The sequence below is a fragment of the Coregonus clupeaformis genome, chromosome 15, assembly GCF_020615455.1.
Source record: "Coregonus clupeaformis isolate EN_2021a chromosome 15, ASM2061545v1, whole genome shotgun sequence".
Taxonomy (NCBI): Eukaryota; Metazoa; Chordata; class Actinopteri; order Salmoniformes; family Salmonidae; genus Coregonus; species Coregonus clupeaformis.
The window spans coordinates 65,570,222-65,592,049 of NC_059206.1; the positions used below are offsets into that span (position 1 = coordinate 65,570,222).

At 40.9% G+C, this 21,828-nt stretch overlaps 1 long non-coding RNA gene across 1 annotated transcript; it reads left to right on the top strand.

Moving 5' to 3' along the window:
• The first annotated feature begins 428 nt into the window (after positions 1-428).
• Positions 429-16,289, top strand: LOC121574264. Its single transcript, XR_006002153.1, has 5 exons — positions 429-614; positions 9,918-10,033; positions 10,981-11,141; positions 11,521-11,607; positions 16,138-16,289. It is a non-coding gene; the product is annotated as an uncharacterized LOC121574264 (long non-coding RNA).
• The last annotated feature ends 5,539 nt before the right edge of the window (positions 16,290-21,828 follow it).

Here is a 21,828-nt window from a genome sequence, read left to right on the forward strand (position 1 = left end):
ATTGGATTTTTGGCATTTATAGCAATGGTTATCAACTGTACTGCAGGGGTAAGTTGCAGAAAATAGAGGTTGTGGTGGCAGCTGCAGAGAGGTATTTGGGTGTGCGAGACTTGACATCAGAAGCGTTACAGGGTGTGTTAAGTGGTGGTATCCCATCCCTTCAGGCTGTTGGCCTGAAGTAGGAATAAATAGATTTAAATAGTGGAGTATGTTAGTGATAATTATTCCCCCCAAAAAATTGGGGGTGAGTGTAGTATTAGATGGTAGGGTATTTGTTGTATTTATTTTTTATTTTTTCAAGGAAAGTATAAGGGAGTTATACTCCAGTCTAGTTGGTGGCGGTAATGCAAAATGTATTGGATGCCAAAACGCCGTTAAACCTCATCGAAGAAGAAGAAGAAGAAGAAGAAGAAGAAGATGACCTCAGTTCAAGATGGCTGCTACCTACGTTGCGGTTAGCGGAATACGTTGATACACACCGAAAGCCGGGACTCCACAGATCATAAAGATATCTTATTTGTCTGCCTGTGACCTACCGTTATTGATCACCAGCCCCGAGAATAAAAATGTTTATTTTACACAACGCTTTCACCAAACAGCAAACATCTTACAAGGTAAGCTTCGATTTGGTCTGTGTTTAAGCTATAGCTACATGGGGGGTATCAAATTAATCCTTAGGTTGGTAAGAACAAATTCAGCCTATTGCCAATGTTATCTGATGATGTATGACTTAATGGCAACATGCTTCAAAGACTATCACGACATGCACAAGCTATGGTGAAAGTGAAATCTAATCATCTACACCTGGGATGTTTTTTTTTTTTTTTTTTTTTTTCACCTTTATTTAACCAGGTACAACTGCGACCTGGCCAAGATAAAGCAAAGCAGTGCGATAAAAACAACAACACAGAGTTACATATGGGGTAAAACAAAACATAAAGTCAAAAATACAACAGAAAATATATATACAGTGTGTGCAAATGTAGCAAGTTATGGAGGTAAGGCAATAAATAGGCTATAGTGCAAAATAATTACAATTAGTATTAACACTGGAATGATATATGTGCAAGAGATGATGTGCAAATAGAGATACTGGAGTGCAAATTAGCAAAATAAATAACAATATGGGGATGAGGTAGTTGGGTGGGCTAATTTCAGATGGGCTGTGTACAGGTGCAGTGATCGGTAAGGTGCTCTGACAACTGATGCTTAAAGTTAGTGAGGGAGATAAGAGTCTCCAGCTTCAGAGATTTTTGCAATTCGTTCCAGTCATTGGCAGCAGAGAACTGGAAGGAATGGCGGCCAAAGGAGGTAAAACGAACACGAATGCCATTTTAAAATAGTTTAGCTTATTTCTATTTTTGCTCCTTTTTCAGTGAAGGACACGTGTGTAACCAAGTTTTTGTTTGATAAGACATTTTTATATATATATTTATGTATATATGTTGCTTTTATATTGTTTTTGTAAACAGTTCATTTGTATGTGGGTCCAATACATTGGATAGGCTAAACGTTCAGCCACTTTGGAGAGGTTGAAAAAACACTTGGATATCCCCTGTATGTATGTTGACACCACCACAATGTTTGAGAGAGGTAGGTGTTGTAGAGATTTAGTTTTTATAGTGAACAATAACTTTTAGGCATATCCAGTGTGCAAAAGCAGTGCCATTACCACATTCGGACACTTTGGAGAGGTTAAAAGGACACTTGAATGTACGCTGGATACCCCATAACACCACCACAATGTTTGAGTGAGGTTGATATGGTAGAAATTGTGTTTTTATACTGAACAAATAGCATTTAGGGATTGCAAATATGTAATAGCACTGTAATTATCTAATTTACAGACATATTATTATTATTATTATATGCCACTTTGGAGAGGTTTAGGGACACTTGGAAACGTCCCGTGACCACACCTGACGTCAATAATAATAGTCGTCAATAATTCACTAATAGTTTGTCAATGAAAGATAACTTTCAAAATAAAAAAACAGAACAGTTATTTTGTGTGTGCTTGATCTTGTGTATTCTGAACTATGTAACTCCTATCTACCTTCTGATCATTTCCTCATAATCTCCCAGATGTCTTCTTTGCAAATATATACGTTTTTGCATGTCAGAATCATATAATTATACATGAATAGCAGTTACTTTTGGGTATGTCTATTTCGGCAGAAATCTACATTTGCCATTACATTTAAGAGGTTAAACAAATGTGGTTTCTACTGACAATTGAGATGTACAAGCTATAGCATAAGAAAACGATGAGCAGATAAGAGGCAATCCGTAATTTCGATTAAGACATTAATGAGCGAGCTAGGACGGACGTAGTCAATATAACTATTTGTTCAGCACTTTTGAAACGTACAGTGACAGAATTCAGAACATGGGCTGTTCTTACAGTATTTTTCCTGTACACCAAGTCAGAACCGTAGGATAAATAAAGGGGGAATATAAGCAGACAATGAAAGCTCTTACAATATTAGATGATTACATTTCTCAGGCTACATATGCACCTGTAACAGTGTTGCTTCCGTCCCTCTCCTCGCCCCTATCTGGGCTTGAACCAGGGACCCTCTGCACACATTGACAACAGTCACCCTCGAAGCACCGTTACCCGTCGCTCCACAAAAGCCCGGCCCTTGCAGAGCAAGGGAAACAACTACTTCAAGGTCTCAGAGCGAGTGAAGTCACCGATTGAAATGCTACTAGTGCACGCCGCTAACTAGCTAGCCATTTCACACCGGTTACACACCACAAAGTCAGAACAGTAGGATGAGTTATGAGGGGGAAAGGGACCAAATTATTAGAATGAGGCACATGGGCTACTAGCAGCTTACTACACAACATACACTTAGTATTACTTTCTTAGCTACAGTATACATATCTCCATGGCCTATTACATAATTTATGCAGCAGCATACAATACATTTTTTGGACTCTGTGCTCATTTGAACATGTGGTGGCCGAACAACGATGCTGATATGCTGTGTTGACAAGGAATCCGCTGACACTGTACTTTGATTATAAAGGTTTATTATATCAAAAGATTTCAGCGTCAATTTACAGATTTCTGCAGAATCTGGAGAACAACTAACCCAATCTCAAATATGATTATTCTCCCCGTCCTTTGTTGAAAACCTGATATATATCCTATGTAACATAAGATGGGTGTTTTGAATAGACCAATCCCTGGCTTCCACATATCCAAGTCTCCTCTGTTTCAGGGGGCCCCTATAGTAATGCTTTCCAGATGTTTCAGCAAGGCAGAGTAAAATTTATCTAACACACCAATTGCAAACGTCAGCCAAAATTATAAACTGTTCAGATACTACATATTTCCCCCCTTCGAGACTAATTAAGTCTCGAAAACAAAAATAATAGGATTATGACAAATAACAATTTTTATTACATCAGGCTTCTTGAGTAACTTTAGCAATAAAACAACATTTATGGAGAATAAACACACATTTTCATGGAGTGTAAACACATTTTTATGGAGTGTAAACAAATTGCTATGGAGTGTAAGAGCGAAAAACCTGTCTGGCAGCTTTCATTCCAAATATCCATCAATCAATCAAGACAGGAAAATTCTCTCACGGCCCCTCTGCCCCAGGCGACCACCTAAGTACTCCAGATCAATGTATACATCTTCATCAATGCATCTTAAGCTATGATGCAATCGAATACACATGAAAGCCTCAGAAAACAAAATACAATCAAAATTGTCCACATTCAGGCTGGTCGACCCATCGGACCCTCCTGTGGATTCTCTCTGTCCCTGCCTAGACCCAATATCCCTAAGCATCCACGAAAAAACCAAAAACATCTGAGGTCCCCACATGTACCCAACAACAGAAAACATAATTCTTCAAAAAAAAAAATCTATTAAGATATAATGATCATCTTGGCCTTTTTCTAGCTAGCTAAAAACTACTTTTGACCAACATTAATTTGGTAGTTTCTTTGTAGTACTTTGGTATTAAATGGATAGATGTACCCTGAAGCTAGAAGAGGATTAGGAGATATCCCCCGCTGTCATTTGGCTTGATACTATTGATACACATATAGATCACCCATACACCATAAATCCTCATTAATCAACACATGGGCTGACAAGCTGTCCATTGTCAGTAAATACAGTAAGAAATTATATGGAGATTAATGCTGAATCAATGAATGAACATGATTCTACAGGGACTGTAATCAGAAGTCACATATTAGGCAGTAAGTGCATCTCAAAAATGCATGTAGACGTTGGTTGAGGAGAAAGATTATATATCCATACCATGAGCTGTAGATTCCCATGTAGGCCCACAGAAAGATCACCCAGATACCACAAGTCCCCATGAAACAACACAGGGCCAGATTTGAGGTATGTTGTCAGAAGAGAGGGGAGAAAGGGAGATTAAAGCTGGATCAATTATTCCAGATAATTATTCACTATTGAACATACCCTCTACTCAAATTTTCATCAATGTAAAAGGGAATAAAGGAGTGAAAACACAAAACCGGGGAGAAAATAGAAGTGTTTGGCAGTGTCATGTCAGTTGCTATGACACTATTGCTTCAGGAAGGTCCTCAAATGGGAGAAGGTTGAAGGACCCATACTCCAACTGCAAAGAAATAGGTTTAGATTTCAGTGTGGGATCTGGAGGAAAACAGAAACTGGATTTATAGTTACTGACAAATGGCGTAATGGCTGAGGTTTCCGATTTTGCCAGAAAAATAAATAATATCAACAGTATGTTATCTATGACATTTTAGAATACAATTTTGAGCTTGGTTTGCAAAATGAGACTCAACGGTATGAGTTTGCAACCCACACAATGTCAAGATTAAAACGCTTGATGAGAAAAGGAAAATATCTCCGAGGAAGAAACCCTAACACCTTAACGGAAATGTTTGACCTTCCTGATCTGAAGACAATGAACCTATCACAAAATTCCCTCTCGAGAATCTTCCCTCTCGAGAGTTATGACAGTGTGTCAGATAAAACAGGACCCACGGACATCTGCCTAAAGGATGAACCTAATGTGGACCTCATATCTCCTGTTAAGATGGAGGCCATCTCTACTCAGACAGGTGTAACATTCTGTGAGGAGGCAGTGTACAGACCTACAAAGGACCAATCTGTTATTACATCTACAACAGAGGAGAAAGTTAAGGACTTTTACCCTCTTCACATCTGCATAAAGGACGAGCCTGATCTGGACCTTGTATCTCCTCAGCTTGTTAAAATGGAGACCAGCTGTACAGTGGTAACACTGTGTGACGTGCAAACAGTGAACAGACCTAAAAGGGACAGATCCTTTATGGCGTCTACAACAGAAGAGCAAGTAAATGACAATTACCCCCTCTGCATGAAAATAGGTCTAGATCTTGATGTGAAATCAAAATATGAGGTAAAAGATAAACTTGACTTGCATTTATTAACAAAATGCGTAATGATTGAAGTGGCAAATTTTGCCAAAGAAGTGTGTGGAATATACAAGGAGATTATCATTGATGTCCTCGAGCACAATTTCGATATTGATTTGAAAAATCAATCAAAGTCCTTTGTAAGTATTATTGGAAAGTTGAGAATAATTCAGAAGAAAATGAATGGCAAATCAACCGAAATAATGCTAGCACTTTCAAAGAAAGTGTTCTCACTGGTGGTTGGCAAAAAGAGGAATAGTTGCAAAAAAAGGAATCACACTATGATTTCAAGTGAGCTGGAGGTCAGCAGTGCACCACTTGTGATAAAATATCAAAGACTGAAAGAAGTAACAGAAATAAGACGACTGCCTGTAAAAGGGAAAAGGGAAGACGGAGCCGCTATAAAAGCAAGGGGGGCACAGGCAGTCAAATTTCAAAGAGAACAAATTCTTAGACCATGGTGCTTGCCTACGGAGGAACCAAGCAGGACGCTTTCCACAACTCCTTCCCCCGCTGCAAGGAAATAGGTCTAGACCTTGATATTAAATCGAAACCGGCAGCCAAAATGAAACTTGAACCGAACTTACTAACTTATGGTGTAATGTATGAGGTTCACAGATTTGCAAACAGGGCAAAAGGAAGTTACGTGAATACTCTCTATGATGTTCTAGCAGAAAACTTTGATATTAGTTTGCAAAATCTGAAAAAGTCTCAAATTGCCTTTCGTATATCCTGTAAAGTGAGTCAAATATTGACGAGGTATGGACTTGCTCTAGCAAAAATCTGAGAAATCTCACAAAAGCTGTTTACAATACCTGATGTTGCAGGTCAAACCAAAAAAACGAAAGCAGTTATTTTAGCTGTTCCTGATAGAATGTCTGAAATATATCTCAGAAAGAAAAGGATACAACAGGCCCAAAATATAGAGCAGATGAAATCTCAGAAGAAGGCCAGCTCCATCTGCTTGAAATACCTGGGACCTAAAGCAAGACGGGTATCTCCTCATCATGCTAAAGAAACCATCTCTAATGAGACTTACAGTGGGGGAAAAAAGTATTTAGTCAGCCACCAATTGTGCAAGTTCTCCCACTTAAAAAGATGAGAGAAGCCTGTAATTTTCATCATAGGTACACGTCAACTATGACAGACAAAATGAGAAAAAACCCCCCAGAAAATCACATTGTAGAATTTTTAATGAATTTATTTGCAAATTATGGTGGAAAATAAGTATTTGGTCAATAACAAAAGTTTCTCAATACTTTGTTATATACCCTTTGTTGGCAATGACACAGGTCAAACGTTTTCTGTAAGTCTTCACAAGGTTTTCACACACTGTTGCTGGTATTTTGGCCCATTCCTCCATGCAGATCTCCTCTAGAGCAGTGATGTTTTGGGGCTGTCGCTGGGCAACACGGACTTTCAACTCCCTCCAAAGATTTTCTATGGGGTTGAGATCTGGAGACTGGCTAGGCCACTCCAGGACCTTGAAATGCTTCTTACGAAGCCACTCCTTCGTTGCCCGGGCGGTGTGTTTGGGATCATTGTCATGCTGAAAGACCCAGCCACGTTTCATCTTCAATGCCCTTGCTGATGGAAGGAGGTTTTCACTCAAAATCTCACGATACATGGCCCCATTCATTCTTTCCTTTACACGGATCAGTCGTCCTGGTCCCTTTGCAGAAAAAACAGCCCCAAAGCATGATGTTTCCACCCCCATGCTTCACAGTAGGTATGGTGTTCTTTGGATGCAACTCAGCATTCTTTGTCCTCCAAACACGACGAGTTGAGTTTTTACCAAAAAGTTATATTTTGGTTTCATCTGACCATATGACATTCTCCCAATCCTCTTCTGGATCATCCAAATGCACACTAGCAAACTTCAGACGGGCCTGGACATGTACTGGCTTAAGCAGGGGGGACACGTCTGGCACTGCAGGATTTGAGTCCCTGGCGGCGTAGTGTGTTACTGATGGTAGGCTTTGTTACTTTGGTCCCAGCTCTCTGCAGGTCATTCACTAGGTCCCCCCGTGTGGTTCTGGGATTTTTGCTCACCGTTCTTGTGATCATTTTGACCCCACGGGGTGAGATCTTGCGTGGAGCCCCAGATCGAGGGAGATTATCAGTGGTCTTGTATGTCTTCCATTTCCTAATAATTGCTCCCACAGTTGATTTCTTCAAACCAAGCTGCTTACCTATTGCAGATTCAGTCTTCCTAGCCTGGTGCAGGTCTACAATTTTGTTTCTGGTGTCCTTTGACAGCTTGGCCATAGTGGAGTTTGGAGTGTGACTGTTTGAGGTTGTGGACAGGTGTCTTTTATACTGATAACAAGTTCAAACAGGTGCCATTAATACAGGTAACGAGTGGAGGACAGATGAGCCTCTTAAAGAAGAAGTTACAGGTCTGTGAGAGCCAGAAATCTTGCTTGTTTGTAGGTGACCAAATACTTATTTTCCACCATAATTTGCAAATAAATTCATTAAAAATCCTACAATGTGATTTTCTGGAAAAAAAATTCTCAATTTGTCTGTCATAGTTGACGTGTACCTATGATGAAAATTAGAGGCCTCTCTCATATTTTTAAGTGGGAGAACTTGCACAATTGGTGGCTGACTAAATACTTTTTCCCCCCACTGTATCTGGTACAGTGCACTGATAAAGCAACCATGCTTGGCCAGGTAAATGGACTTGCTGATATTTGGGTTAAGGAAGAGTCTGATCTGCACTGTAGGATCATAGAGCAAGCCTCAGATTCTGGTAACAACCAGGTAGACCTATGTAGGAAAATAAGGTGCACATTATTAGTAAACCTGGGAACAAATGATTTGGAGAAGAAAACCTAATAAAAAAATGTACACATTGTTGCAGGGACTCCAACTATAAACAACTTGTCACCCAGCTATTTGCTTTCTGAAATAGATAAGCTTGAGGAGAATGAGGCGATATCCCAAACCCATCCATGGTCCTTTGTTTCTCACAAAGGCCTACATAATGATAATTCATATAGCATCAGTCCCCATGAAACAACACAAGGGCAGATTGTTGGTCAGTTTCCGTCAGAATCAACAACCATTAGTGCCAGAAATACTGTAGTGAATTTAATCAAAGATGAGTCGTGATGAAACACTACCCATTGATATTCAGATAGGACATGTATTCTCTCTCTGCCGTTCACCACTACCAGTTACAGAAAGTGTTTTTTGGGGAGGGCAAATCAATCAAACTTCAAACATTCATCACCTTCCAAACACAGACCTTTACCAATGACCAAATGCTGGATAATCTCAGACACGGAATTTCACTGAATTGCGTCAGATGCTCTATTAAGATCTGTTAGAAAATATACTTACGAGACCAGCGAAGTCTCCACCCCTCTAAATGTAAACTCTCAGACAGTTTTTTGCAAGTCTATAGGCCAAATGTCCCTTCCCCTTACGAAATTCGAAATATGCACGCACCGGTGAAATTGTGATTTGTTCAAATTATTAGTGACGTTAAAACAGCGTACCGGAACAAAGTTCCTCGTTAGTCGTAGCGTCCCACAGTCTGTCGACAGATGTTACTACCATTTAGGCCTATGTTATGTGCTTCTGTCCACGAGAGATTAACTCAAAGTTAAAGTACACAAGAAAGAGTAGTGTCTTTAGAGTAGCCTATGTGAATTAGGCGGCTGGTAGCCTAGCGGTTAAGAACATTGGGCCAGTAACTGAATGGTTGTTGCTTCGTAATCCCCGAGCCGACTAGGTGAAAAATCTGTCTGGACCCTTGAGCAAGGCACTTAACAATGATTGCTCCTGTAAATCGCTCTGGATAAGAGAATTTGCTAAATGACTAAACTGTAGAAGGACAGTTTTTATGTTTTCCCTATTTTTTAGCTTAACATTTAACAAGAGAGACAGTAAAGTAGGGATTTAGACTGAGTGGTGGACTTTGCAGATTCCCTTGGCTTTCACTTTGGGTGCCTGCTTTCTTTTTTTTTATGACACTGAAGAAAAACCAAAGAAAATAGTCCAATTTTTATTATTACATTTTTTTTCATGATTGATTATATTTGGACTTGATCTTTGCCAGTTTGTGAAGGACCAATTAAGAACCTCATTGAATCACCTCCGTTTGGATATAGCTTAAAGAAACATTCCGTAAAAAGTTTTATCAGTCTTTTTTACAGGCTGTTTTCTGTGTTAAGTTTATCATCAAGACTTAATGCTTTCCCATTTTGGATGTGATTCGGACATTACTCTGCTGTCAACCATGTGGCGAAATAAAACTGTTGGACATTCCACATTGTTCCTCAGATGTATGCATCACTGGTGGGGAGCCTTTCTAGATCAAAATATATGCAAGTAATGCTGTGATCTTTTTACAATGATTAACACTGTCACTAGGCCGGAATAAACTGGATATTCATATCCTCTCATGACTGGAGGTCAATGAGGTATTCATTTTATTTTATTAATTTTCTTGATCTAATAATTTCATACATGTGTATTCACAGGTGATGCGTGTGTTTCGAGCAGCAGTGTCTCTAAATCTCAATGGTCTTATCATCCCTTCTCCATGTTGGACGGAACCGTTTCAACTCTTCAGAAGTCAAAACATTAAAGCCTAAAGGTGTGTTGTCAATCTTATTTTTAGACACAGATTAATCAAATAATTTACTGTCACTGGTTGGGACCTAAAACGAGTCTATTGGGAATGTCAATGTTTTCAGTCACTTGTAGTTGTGGTCCTCTGTAGCTCAGCTGGTAGAGCACGGCGCTTGGAACGCCAAGGTAGTGGGTTCGATCCCCGGGACCACCCATACACAAAAATGTATGCATTACATTTACGTAATTTAGCAGACGCTCTTATCCACGCATGACTGTAAGTCGCTTTGGATAAAAGTGTCTGCTAAATGGCATATTATTATTATTATTATTATTATTATATTATTATTGTAATAAGTGTCATTATAACCATAACTATTACGTTTTTACATCCCTTATCCCTGACCAAGAGCAGAGTCAGTTGTAGATGTCAATAGCCACCTTTCCATGTAGGAACTTATGGAAAACTATCCCTTGAGGGCTTTTTCACACAAAATATATCCAAATAAATTATATGTCTTACTTATGACTGCTTTCACATCAATTGTGAAACTGTGCTGCAAAACTGTAGGTATTTCATACTCGTGTGGACATCTACACATAACATGAATATGACGAATATAGTGGTGGGGACAATAACTAGTGGTAGGGGCAAGTTCAATACAGCTTCAAACCAATGCAGATTAATGACCTTGCACTGTCTGCAATTGACATTTAGAATGTTTATAGCCAACAAGTCACAGATCCTCCTTCAACATACATTTCTCTTTTACCTTGATGCAGGCTATTTGAATCTGGGTGTACAACAGCTCTTTTCAGGGTCCAGTTTGTGATCCCCAAAAATATATTAGTGACTTTTATGTTGTGAGTTTCACTAATTTTTTGTGCTGTCTACTAACTTTCCTGCCGGTTTGAATATTCATGAAACATTATGATGAAATCTTTGGCTCTGCTCCTTATGTTTATTCACAGATCCTCTGCTTGACGCAATTGAGGGACGTGAAGTCTGATTCTGTCCTCAACTTGTGGACCTGCTCTGAGGATGTTGGACACCACTGTTGCACCTTCAGCCATTAATATTTTCCTGTCAGTCGATGGGCTGACTGACCTCAAGGCGCAGAAGGTGTTTTAAGGTTTGTCGTCGGACACAAATTATTGAGAGAACTGTCTGTTGTGAATGACAAAGATATGCAGTCATTTCTAATTATTTATAAAGTATGACTTGTACTATGACAGTAGTAGTTAAACACTAGCACTACTTGAGAAATGATTTAATTACATATTCTGTGGCTGCAGTCAGCCTAGAAGTTTGAGATGTGGATCAGTAACAGAAGGGTGGCTAGTGTCATTTCCCAGCATCCCTCTGTGTACTAGTGTTGTGCCCTTTAGCTGGGCACATATTCCCAAAAATGTTCCATGCCTCTGCACGTGTGTTTTGGGGTGTTGGGAAAGGCTAAAGACAAAGTTCAATTTCTGGAAAAAAGGACAAAGCATTATCCTGTTGTATTTTAGGTATAGAAGGAGGTCTGGTTATCTAGTCTGGTGCAGTGGGTGTTCCAGGTCTGCAACACTTGACAAGAAAACTTCTTAAACATGATGGTAAGGTAAGCTTGTGACTACGTGTCATATTCATTCAACCAATCAATCAAATGTATTTATAAAGCCCTTTTTGCATCAGCAGATGTCACAAAGTGCTATACAGAAACCCAGCCTAAAACCCCAAACAGCAAGCAATGCAGATGTAGAAGCATGGTGGCTTGGAAAAACTCCCTAGAAAGGCAGAAACCAAGGAAGAAACCTAGAGAGGAACCAGGCTCTGAGGGGTGGCCAGTCTCCTTCTGGCTGTGCCGGGTGGAGATTATAACAGTACATGGCCATTAAGGCCAGATTTTTCTCCAAGATGTTCAAACGTTCATAGATGACCAGCAGGGTCAAATAATAATCACAGTGGTTGTAGAGGTTGCAACAGGTCAGTACATCAGGAGTAAATGTCACTTGGCTTTTCATAGCTGGGCATTTAGAGGTTGAAATAGCAGGTGCGGTAGAGAGAGAGAGAGAGTTGAAAACAGCAGGTCTGGGACTAGGTAGCACGTCCGGGGAACAGGTCAGGGTTCCATAGCTGCAGGCAGAAGAGTTGAAACTGGAGTAGCAGCACGACCAGGTTGACTGGGGACAGCAAGGAGTCATCAGGCCAGGTAGTCCTGAGGCATGGTCCTAGGGCTCAGGTCCTCTGGGAGAGGAGGGAGAGAGAATTACTTCAATTCACACCGGATAAGACAGGAGAATAACACCAGATCTAACAGACTGACTCTAGCCCCCTGGCACATAGACTATTGCAGCATAGATACTGGAGGCTGAGACAGGGGGAGTCTGGAGACACTGTGGCCCCGTCCGACGATACCCCTGGACAGGGCCAACCAGGCAGGATATAACCCCACCCACATTGCAAAAGCACAGCCCACACACCACTAGAGGGATATCAACAGACCACCAACTTACTACCCTCAGACAAGGCTGACGGGCAAACCGGACAGGAAGATCACGTCAGTGACTCAACCCACTCAAGTGACGCACCCCTCCTAGGGACGGCATGGAAAGCACCAGTAAGCCAGTGACTCAGCTCCCGTAATAGGGTCAGAGGCAGAGAATCCCAATGGAGAGACGGGAACCGGCCAGGCAGAGACAGCAAGGGCGGTTTGTTGCTTCAGTGCCTTTCCGTTCACCTTTGCACCCCTGGGCCAGACTACACTCAATCATAGGACCTTCAGTAAAGACTTAAAGGTTGAGACAGAGTCTGCGTCTCTCACATGGATAGGCAGACCATTCCATAAAAATTGAGCTCTGTAGGAGAAAGCTCTGCCTCCAGCTGTTTGCTTAGAAATTCTAGGGACAATAAGGAGGCCTGCGTCTTATGACCGTAGTGTACGTGTAGGTATGTATGGCAGGACCAAATCAGAGAAATAGGTAGGAGCAAGCCTATGTAATGCTTTGTAGGTTAGCAGTAAAACCTTGAAATCAGCCCTAGCCTTAACAGGAAGCCAGAGGCTACCATTGGAGTAATATGATCAATTTTTTTGGTTCTAGTCAAGATTCTAGCGGCTGTGTTTAGCACTAACTGAAGTTTATTTAGTGCTTTATCCGGGTAGCTGGAGAGTAGAGCATTGCAGTAGTCTAATCTAGAAGTGACAAAAGCATGGATTAGCTTTTCTGTGTCATTTTTGGACAAAATGTTTCTGATTTTTGCAATGTTACAAAGTTGGAAAAAAGCTGTCCTTTAAATATTCTTGATATGTTCGTCAAAAGAGAGATCAGGGTCTTTTTTTTTTGGAGACGACTGTACAACCATCAAGATTAATTGTCAGATCCAACAGAAGATCTTTGTTTCTTGGGACCTAGAACTAGCATCTCTGTTTTGTCCGCGTTTAAAAGTAAAACATTTGCCATCATCCACTTCCTTATGTCTGAAACACAGGCTTCAAGGGTAGGCAATTTTGGGGCTTCACCATGTTTCATTGAAATGTACAGCTGTGTATCGTCCGTATAGCAATGAAAGTTAACATTGTGTTTCCGAATGACATCACCAAGAGGTAAAATATAAAGTGAAAACAATAGTGGTCCTAAAACAGAACCTTGAGGAACACCGAAACGTACAATTGATTTGTCAGAGGACAAACCATCCACAGAGACAAACTGATATCTTTCCAACAGATAAGATCTAAACCAGGCAAGAACTTGTCCGTGTAGACCAATTAAGGTTTCCAATCTCTCCAAAAGAATGTGGTGATCGATGGTGTCAAAAGCAGCACTAAGGTCTAGGAGCACGAGGACAGATGTAGAGCCTTGGTCTGACGCCAATAAATAGTGATTAACCACCTTCACGAGTGCAGTCTCAGTGCTATGATGGGGTCTAAAACCAGACTGAAGCGTTTCGTATACATTATTTGTCTTCAGGAAGGCAGTGAGTTGCTGCACAACAGCTTTTTCTTAAATTTTTGAGAGGAATGGGAGATTCGATATAGGCCGCTCGTTTTTTACATTTTCTCGGTCACGGTTTGGCTTTTTCAAGAGAGGCTTTATTACTGCGACTTTTAGTGAGTTTGGTACGCATCCAGTGGATAGGGAGCCATTTATTATGTTCAACATAGGAGGGCCAAGCACAGGAAGTAGCTCTTTCAGTAGTTTAGTTGGAATAGGGTCCAGTATGCAGCTTGAAGGTTTAGAGACCATGACTATTTTCATGAATGTGTCAAGAGATATAGGATTAAATAACTTGTGTCTCCATTGATCCTAGGTCCTGGCAGTTTTGTGCAGCTGAGCTTTGGAGAAATACGCAGATTCAAAGAGGAGTCCGTAATTTGCTTTCTAATGATCATGATCTTTTCGTCGAAGAAGTTCATGAATTCATCACTGCTGAAGTATAATAATAATAATATAATATGCCATTTAGCAGACGCTTTTATCCAAAGCGACTTACAGTCATGCGTGCATACATTTTTTTTTTTTTGTGTGTATGGGTGGTCCCGGGGATCGAACCCACTACCTTGGCGTTACAAGCGCCGTGCTCTACCAGCTGAGCTACAGAGGACCACAAGTGAAAGGCATCCTCTCTTGGGGAATGCTTGTTTTTAGTTAGCTTTGCGACAGTATCAAATAGAAATGTTGGATTGTTCTTATTCTCCTCAATTAGGTTGGGAAAATAGGGTGATCGAGCAGCAGTGAGGGCTCTTCGATATTGCACTGTACCTTCTTTCCAAGCTAGTAGGAAGAATTCCAGTTTGGTGGAGCGCCATTTCCGTTCTAATTTTCTGGAAGCTTGCTTCAGGGCTCAGGTATTTTCTGTATACCAGGGAGCTAGTTTCTTGTGACAAATGTTTTTTGTTTTTAAGGGTGTGACTACATCTAGGGTATTACGCAAGGTTACATTTAGATCCTCAGTTAGGTCGTTAACTGATTTTTGTACTCCGACGTCCTTGAGTAGGTGGTGGGAGTCTGGAAGGGCCTCTAGGAATCTTTGGGTTGTCCGAGATTTATAGCACGGCTTTTGATGGTCCTTGGTTGGGGTCTGAGCAGATTATTTGTTGCGATTGCAAATGTAATAAGATTGTGGTCCGATAGTCCAGGGTTATGAGGAAAAACATTTAGATCCACAATATTTATTCCACGGGACAAAACTAGATCCAGGGTATGACTGTGGCAATGAGTAGGTCCGGAGACATGTTGGACAAAACCCACTGAGTCGATGATGGCTCCAAAAGCCTTTTGGAGTGGATCTGTGGACTTTTCCATGTGAATATTAAAGTCACCAAAAATATGAATATATTATCTGCCATGACTACAAGGTCCGATAGGAATTCAGGGAACTCAGTGAGGAACTCTGTATACGGCCCAGGAGGCCTGTAAACAGTAGCTATAAAAAGTGATTGAGTAGGCTGCATAGATTTCATGACTAGAAGTTCAAAAGACGAACACTAGTACATTTCTGGGGGGTAAATTGACATTTGCTATCGTAAATGTTAGCAACACCTCCGCCTTTGCGGGATGTGCAGAGGAAATGGTCACTAGTGTAACCAGGAAGAGAGGCCTCATTTAACACAGTAAATTCATCAGGCTTAAGCCATGTTTCAGTCAGGCCAATCACATCAAGATTATGATCAGTGGTTAGTTCATTGACCATAACTGCTTCTACATGGAAGAGTGGGCCAAAATTCTTCCACAGCGACATGAGAGACTGATCAACAACTACAGGAAGCATTTGGTTGGAGTCATTGCAGCTAAAGGTGGCACAACCAGTTATTGAGTGTAAGGGGGCAATTACTTTTTCACACAGGGGAATTGGGTGTTGCATAACTTTATTTATTTTAATAAATATGTAATTGTTGTGTTATTTGTCCACTTATATTCCCTTTATCTAATATTAGGTTTTGATTGAAGATCTGATAACATTCAGTATCACAAATATGCAAAAGTAGAGAAAATTAGAAAGGGGGCAAATACTTTTTCATAGCACTGTATGTTTACAACATTTTACAAATGAGCTTGCCACTGTAAATGCTAAAAAACATGATGGTTCTTATTATCACACCGAAAGCGCACTTGATTAAATTATTTGTGTTGCTCCTTCCTTCACAGGTCCTCTGCTTGCCATACTAGAGGGACATAAAGTCTGTTTCTGTTCTCAACTTGTGGACCTGCCCTGAGGATGTTGGACACCACTGTTGCACTGTCACACCCTGGCTATGGGACTCTAGTTGTTGAGCCAGGGTGTGTTTGTTCTATGTGGTGTATTTCTATGTTGGGGGTTCTAGTTCGTCTATTTCTATGTTTTGCCTGAGTGACTCCCAATCAGAGGCAACGAGTGTCAGCTGTTGGCTGGTTGTCTCTGATTGGGAGCCATATTTAAACTGTCTGTGTTTCACTTTGTGTTGGTGGGTTTTTGTTCCGTGTTCGGTCTTTGTCACCGTGGACGTTACGAGTCGTTTGTTGTTTTGTTCGTGCTTTAATTAAATAAAGTAACATGTTCGTTCATCACGCTGCGCATTGGTCTACTTCTCTCCCTGACGATCGTGACATACACCTTCAGCCATGTTGATTTCTGACTGGTTGTCTTTGGACTCCATGCCATGGGCTGACTGACCTGAACCTTTACCAGAACAGAAATACAATGTTCATCAGACTTTCCTCACAGTTGGGCTACACTCTGACTAGTTATGAGATCACAGGAAATAGACTCATAAATCATTGCAGCTCACTTGACTGCATCTGACTGTGGATAGCGGAGTTCTCTGGTGTTTCACTATTTGAAATTAAACAATGGAAATATAAATGACCATTGTTTTACACTTCCGACATATAGTAGTATTCTAACCGACTGTAGACTGTAGACCTGTATGATCCTGTAAATATTTTCACGGAACATAAATCTCACAACCTGGTATTTTTATATGGGGATTGTGAAAGCGATATTTGTAATGTCGTTTTGTATGTTCATTGTAATCAAAATGGTTTACATTGGACTAGTCCATAAGATTTTTGTTAGGATTTCTTTGTCTTCACCAACTGTTCTTAATTCAGCAACCTTTTTTGTCCAATCATCTCCACATAATACAGCTAGCTTTTCCATTCCTGGCTATCTGCCTCTGTAGCCTTTGTCTAAATGTTAATTTTTTTCTATTTCAGTTCCTTTTATTGCTACTCTCTTCACATGCAGATGTTAGTTATGGGATGATGATTCAAATTTGGCAACCGGTGTTGGGATTAAATAAGTATTGTTGGGGTAAAACAACATTTAAATATCGGTCCCACTTTAAACCAAGTACAAGCACTACATTCACAAATCATTTATAAGTGTTTGTCATACTCTATAAAGGGTTACATAACCATTGCCACTGTAGAGTGAATTGCCAAATGTGACATAACTCAATGTGTATGTTTACACACCATTTGTAGAGTATGACATACGTTTATAGACCATTTGTGAAGTATTTATGTAGTGTTTATGAAGCCTTTATGAATGCTATTTAAAGCCTTTATAACAGGGGTGTCAAACTCATTTTAGCTCAGGGGCCACATGGAGGAAAATCTATTCCCAAGTGGGCCGGACCGGAAAAATCATGGTATATATAACTTAAAAACAACAACTTCAGATTGTTTTATTTGTTTTAATACGATCAACATACAACATAAAGCTGGAGCCTGAGGACAGTGTCCAAAATAGTACAAGCACAACATCACTATTAATCATAAAACACGTCAAGTTTATTTGAAAATTCTAAAGAAAAAGAACACACAAACACACAATGCCTCAGTGATTAACAGAACTGTTTCACAGATCACAGAACTATATCAGGGTGTCATTTCTCAGGCAGAAATGTAGATAAAAATAATGAAATCCTGTTCCCCAAACAAGTGCAAGAACCACAGAGTCAATAATAGGTTAAATATACAAATAAAATCAATTAAAAACAATAGCACATCAACATAAAAACATAAACATAAATCTGAAAGCGTTGCTCAAACTCCCGTAACAGTCCCGTTATTTTATCTTTGATCCGCTTCATGTCTGCCACATGTTGGGTCGCGCACACATTTTTCAGACAGGGGAAGTGAGCTGCATCACCACCGGCAAGTTGCGTCTCCCACAATGACAGCTTCAACTTGAAAGAACGTATGCTGTCATAATACTGCGTGACAACTTTGTTGCGCCCTTGCAGCTGTTTGTTCAAGTTATTCAGGTGCTCTGTAACATCCACCATAAATGCAAGGTCCTGCATCCATTCTGCGGAATGAAATTCTAACACTGGTTTGCCCTTTTCTTCCATGAACTGTTCAATTTCTTCTCGTAAATCAAAGAAACGCCTCAGCACAGCACCTCGGCTTAACCATCTTACCTCAGTGTGGTATGGCAGGCCATAGATGTGGTCTTTCTCTCTGAGAAGGCTGTCAAACTGACGGTGATTCAGGCTTCTGGATCGGATGAAATTAACAGTTTGGATGACCACCTTCATGACGTTATCCATCTTTAATGACTTGCAACACAAAGCCTCCTGGTGCAAAATACAGTGAAAAGTCAAAAATCACGTCCTCCATTTGCAGATTGCACTTTCTCTCTGAACTTTGTCACAACGCCTGCTTTTTTCCCGATCATTGAGGGCGCACCATCTGTAGCCAGGCTGACAGCGCGGGACCAGTCCACTCCGACCCTGTCCAGCGCGCCGACGAGTGCGGTAAAAATATCAGCTGCTGTCGTTGTATCTGTCATCGGCACCAACTCCACGAACTCCTCGGTGACGGTCAATGTGTCATCAACTCCGCGGATGAAAATGGCCAGTTGTGCAACATCTGTAATGTCCGTGCTTTCATCAATTGCAACCGAAAACGCAATAAATGACTTTACTTTTTGCTTCAACAGGCTGTCCAAATCCACTGAAAGATCGGAAATCCTGTCTGCAACTGTGTTTCTTGTCAGGCTGATATTTGCAAAAGCCTGCCGCTTTTCAGGGCACACAATCTCCGCTGCCTTCATCATGCATGTTTTTACAAATTCACCCTCACTAAATGGTTTTGAAGCCACTGCGATTTCATTAGCAATGAGGTAGCTAGCTTTCACTGCAGCGTCACTGATGTCTCGGCTGTGAGTAAACACAGACTGCTGTTTCTTCAGACCCGCCAACAGTTCATTCACCTTCTCTCATCTCCGCTGTCCTTGAAAGTTGTCATATTTGTCGGCATGAAGACTCACATATTGGCGACGAAGGTTATATTCTTTCAGCACTGCAACATGCTCTGAACACTTTTTTATTTTATTTATTTCACCTTTATTTAACCAGGTAAGCCAGTTGAGAACAGGTTCTCATTTACAACTGCGACCTGGCCAAGATAAAGCAAAGCAGTGCAATAAAAACAACACAGAGTTACATATGGGGTAAAAAAAAACAAAGTCAAAAATACAACAGAAAATATATATACAGTGTGTGCAAATGTAGCAAGTTATGGAGGTAAGGCAATAAATAGGCTATAGTGCAAAATAATTACAATAGTATTAACACTGGAATGCTAGATGTGCAAGAGATTATGTGCAAATAGAGATACTGGGGTGCACACCAAACATACAGCTTTCCCATTCAATTCCGTGAATAAATAGGATGACCATTTTTCTTGGAACACTCTGCACTCTGCGTCCACTTTTCTCTTTTTTGACAGAGACATATTGGGGCAATGAGGGTGCCAAAGCACATAATGTTAAAAGTAGAAGCCGTAATAAATATCGCGGGCAAAACAAAGTAGCTCATTGGCTGCACGTGCTTGATCTACTTGCTCTGCCCCGGTATAAACAGTTTGCTTGCTTAACACAATTGCTATTGCGCCATCCAGTGGAACAGCAGTTTATTTTATTGAAAAATTGCAGCGCATTTTTATACTTTACCCAAAAAAAAAAAAAATTTTTTTTTAATCATCTCGCGGGCCGGATTAAACCCGTTTGCGGGCCTGATCCGGCCCGCGGGCCGTACGTTTGACACCCCTGCTTTATAAGTTGTACTTAAAATTATAAATACTAGTATTATTAATACACTATTATTATATTTGTTTGGGGTGTTCAGTGGTTAAGTGAGCTTGCAAGTGTAGTATGGCATTTAGGTGTTATGGAGAATAGCTTTGGATGAGAAGTCCAGCCATAACAAAGTAAACACCGTTGCCTCCAGTACGATGGGTGGCGATATTGCACCGTTTATCTTGACTGAAAAATAAAGAAGCAGATGCAAATGTCCAATCTGGAGTATCGCAGGTCATGGGCTGCATACATGGAGTGTGTCTGAAAGTGGGCATATCAACAGAAGTGGGGGAATGGAAAGCGAATCAGCTAATTAGGCAAATTTGTTACCACTCAAGACCGTTTTGCGTGTCTGGGCTGCACGATGAGTAGATTGTTGACAACTGTAGCATTTTAGCTAAACCCTTTTCCTAACCTTAACTTCATTCTCCTAACTTGCCACGTTAATTATCCAAACCTGCTACGCATTTTAGTAAAGCCTAACCCTTTTCCTAACCTTAACCTCATTCTCCTAACCTGCCACGTTGATTATCCTAACCTGCTATGATAATTCTCCTAACCTGCTACATTCTTCTTCTTTGAGATTTGGTTGGCGGATCGCATCCAACTTTTAGGTGCATACATCACCACCTACTGTACTCGTGTGTGAGGCCATTCACGGCCTAACTACATTAAATTCTTTGATACGGTAATACAAAATTGGGGAAAAGGAAAATTGCCCTGCCAACTACCGTATTGGTCCGAATATAAGACGACCCTGATTATAAGACGACCCCCCGTTTTTCAACACAAACATTTAGAAAAACAGATTTGCAGACTAGATTTGCCGAACAAAGAACTTCATTTTATTTTAAAATAACAATATTAAAAACACAGTGAATTAAACACAAAGGCAAACTATGTACAGTATGATTCAAAATTAATATCAAGCAATAATAAAGCAACATTTTTAAATAACAGAGAAAATACAGGCCACACATTTAACTAAACTTAACAAAAATTCGCCAAACTTCTCCTCCGATGTCTCTCTATCCCTCACACACGTCCTCTGCCCCGCTGTGTTCGCTCTCGCTGTCATCGCTCCCCAGCTGCTCCGCTTCCACCGGCTCCTCCCAAAGCACGTCGTCCTCGCTGCCGTCCAATGCATTTGAGATGCAACATTTTTTAAAGCCATCGATGATGCTCTGTGAGGGAATAGCATCCCATGCATGCAGGATCCATTCACACAGTAGACGGACTGACGGCTTCTGTATTTTCCCGGTCGGTGTGAGTGCGTGGTTGCCAGACAGGAGCCACTCTGTGTATTTTTTTCGCAGGTTATCCTTGAAAGGCTTGTTCACAACTACGTCCAACACCTGTAGCTGGCTTGTCATTCCCCCTGGTATGATCACAAGATCCCCGTTCATTGCTCGCACCTGACTTTTCACGGGCTCAGTCAGATGTCCGCGGAACGCATCCAGAACGAGCATGTTCCTCCTCTTCCTCAGTCCCCCGTAGCGTGCGCCCCACACAACCTTTAGCCAGTCCACTACAAGCCCCGACTCCATCCAGCCCTTCTCCTGGGCGCGCACAATAATGCCAGCTGGCATTGGGTCCTTTGGCACAGTCTTACGCTTAAGAATGACATACGGGGGGAGTTTGCTGCCACCAGCGAGACATGTCAACATGACAGTGACGCGGCTCTTCTCGTTGCCCGTTGATTTCACCAACACAGACTTTTCTCCCTTTCTATTGACAGTCACCGATGTTGGCATGTCGAAATAAACGGGTGT